Here is a 3,576-nt window from a genome sequence, read left to right on the forward strand (position 1 = left end):
AGAAAAAATAAAAATAAAAAATTATAAACATCATAAAAATTGTAGAATTGCAGTTAAAAATAGCGGAAAATATAAAAATATAAACATTTACATATTTAGTAATGCAATAACATTCCTAATTAGTTTATAAGCAATGAGTAATGCATTTATAATCAAAGCGCTGAAAGCGTATTAATTCGTAAATCGAAAGCCAACTAAGCAATCAAATTGTAAACGAAAAAAAAAAAACAAAATACAACATCAAAAACAGCAACACAATCAAATTGTGAACCAAGAAACTGAAATATTTTCACACAAAAATGTATTTTATTTTATTGTTTTGTTGTATTAAATTTTTAGTTGGAGTCAAATAGCGTCTTCAAAATATAGCTTAGAGATTTAAAGAAATTTTATTATTATTATATATATTTTTTTTATATATTTGTGTAAACAAAATTTCAACTTGATTCTGCTTTAAGGCGTCCATGTAGGGTTTCATCGATCAAGATCAAAACACGGCATATTGAAAAAAAAATATACATATAAAAATTTTTTTTTTCTTTCAATATTTTTCCTTCACATAAAAAATTAAATATTTTACTAAAGGTTTTTGCTATACCAAAAATATATATTTAGTTAGGATTTACAGAAATTTTCGAAGTAAAATATTCAAAACTCGGCCATTGCGACTTTATTTTCGGCAGCCCCTCGAAAAAGGTGCCTTCGCTGTGACAGCAGAACTTCTTACTGAAACATCAAAAGTAAAAACAAAAACCGAAATGCGAGTTTGAATTTAGACCATAAACAGCGAACGAAGGTAAAACAAAAACTGTGAAAATTGTACTTTTGGCAGACTTTTTTTTACAAAAAAATGCAAATTTCTCTAATTTTTTTTTTGAAGTGATTGTAATTGAACAAAATACTCTTGTTTCAAGACTTTGTAAATTATAACTCAAGGACCTGTGCAAAATTTCAGGGCTATATCATCAAAGCTATTATTCGGATCAACCAATGTAACCCTTTAATATTCTTAGTTTCAAAGTTTCGCCTACAGTTTTTGATTTTTCAGATATGCAACCAAGGTGTTTGCATACTTTCAGGTGCTATTTTCAGATGTTTAAGTTGTAAATAATCGTTTATTTGTTGTCAATAAATTTTTTTTTACTCAAGAAGAAAGAGATTCGTATAATGATGCCAAACCCATATTTGTAGTTTCTTCGACTTGAGTGAGTTTGTCCAACTATTGAGCCGTTCAATATATAATTTCGTTTCATGACAACAGCTGATCTTATGATTTCTTTCGCAGCCAGCTTCACACCTAACTGTTTTACGGTTATTTATTTGAACAGACTTGTTTGTATCATAAAACATCTTAAATTTTTTGGAGTATTTTTTTTGTTTGTTGCCCTATCGAAGATGGAAGATCGAACAGAGCACTTTCGATATATTTTGTTGTTGTTAGTAAAACGTTACGTCAAAGCGTAAAAATGCAATTCAAGCAAGGCGAAAATTATGTATACATTCGAGAAGATATGTTAACCGATAACAAATGACAAAAATGGTATGCATAATTTCGTTCCGAAGGAAGGAAGGCGATGTGGATAGAATAAAGTTGTTGGTTGATTCAGATCGTCGAATAACAAAGCGAGAGATTGCTGAAGGATTAAATTTTTCTAACGCGACAAAACAAGCACAAAATATGGCAAAATGTATTAAGTATAAATTTTGACAGTCGTATTATTCGTAAATCAATTTCAATATTATTTCATACTCATAGGCTACATAATAACCATAGAAAGATGACAAAGTATAGTGCACACGACACAGAGTGGGGTTTTCGGCGAAGAACTAAACTTTTAGAAATCGCTGAAATGGCATGAGCCTCTCACAAAGCTACTACAACTTCTTCATTAGTAAATATATCGCAATCGGATTGATCTTTGTCAAAGAAAGCAAAAATCCACAAAAGGGCGTATACTTGAAAAATAAAATTTTACATAATTTCTTACCTTTTTGAATTTTTAAAAAATATTTATAAATCGAATTTTCCAAAATTCGAGATAGCCGCGATAGAGAGATATATAGCAAAGATTTTTTTTAATAAAATTTTTGTTTTGCCAATCTTTCTTACTATCTTATTTCTTTAATACGCGGAATTACTTTACAGATGTGATACTTATGAATATTTTCTTATTTTATTTTATGATTTTCTTATTTTTTAACTTAAACTCGACGCATATAAATGTTTGTATATAATTATATCAATGAAAATCCATAAATATTTGGTAGCAAATAATAATTCAGCAGCAGCTGTGAGCATATCACTTATATCTTATAATAATTAATTACACAAAGGCATACTTAAGCAATGTTACTTTATAGTATTTACAAACTTTTGCTTGTGACTTATCTAGTTTATTGTTTATTGATCAATACAAAGTAAGTATGAACTTAAATAATAAAATTGTAAGCGAAACGCCTTGATTAGTTGATCATTTATACAATTTGTAATTAACCACAAATCTACTTAAGAAAACCCAAATACATATATTCTTATACATACATACATACAAGTATGGAAATGTGTCCATATGGACATGCAAGTAAGTGTAAGCTTAAAACTTTTGCAATATCGTATTCTTAAATACATAGTGTTTATTACAATCGTTATTTTATATCGTATTATGGTAGTTAGCGCGGTCGTTTATATAGAATTGTATACAATTAAATTCAAGCGCAATAAATCGCAAACAATTTTGTAAGAAAATGTCGATTGTTGTTGTTTCTTTCTTTCTTTAACGTTGAAATGAGTAGCTCGTGATTTATGCCAGATTCTGGAAAAGGTTTTCAAATATCCAACAGTCTAACAAAAAAGTACTTTGGTGGTATCAAAACTTCACTTCTGGTTAGAAAAGGATCCTCCGAGTTCCGAAGTCAATACCATTGGTGTAATGGACGATGAAAAAGAAGTTCTACAAGTCAATTGAGATAGGTAAGTTGAAAATTTTTTAAGAAATTAAAGAAGTCGAACCCGCCATCTTCGAAATACCCTCATAATAAGTTGTACTAATTTACAACTGACAACACAACTGAATTGGAAGTTGTGAGTCGCGAGAAAATAAGTTGTGTCTGTTTTCGATAGAAAATCAATATTCAATTTATTCATTAATCTTTGAAAAAAATCATTAATCTTTATAAATTGAATGCCATGAAATAAATTCACAATTTACATAACTAAAAACTGTACGGAGCGAAAGAAGTAATATTTGATCAAATTTGACCCGGATTAGGTTAGCTTTCCCCGGCGTATACTGCGTCAGTCATTCGGATGGCATGAACTAGCCTGCATAGCCACTGCCTCTTAATTTGCTGTACTATGTCCACACTGTTGTTTATCTCGTGTAGCACCTTTTCATCGACTGCGGCATTCGTCGTTGCCAATGCGCAAAAACCATCAATCTTTCGCAGAACCATTCCGTCTCAAAACTCATAACGTCGACTCATCAGATGTTGTCATCGACAGAACGAGAATAATGACTGAGTTATAGAGTTTAGTCTCTGTTTGTCGAGACAGAACTTTACCTCTCAATTGCTTAC

Source organism: Bactrocera latifrons, unplaced genomic scaffold (assembly GCF_001853355.1).
Source record: "Bactrocera latifrons isolate USDA-ARS-PBARC rearing strain unplaced genomic scaffold, ASM185335v1 scaffold_7, whole genome shotgun sequence".
Lineage (NCBI taxonomy): Eukaryota > Metazoa > Arthropoda > Insecta > Diptera > Tephritidae > Bactrocera > Bactrocera latifrons.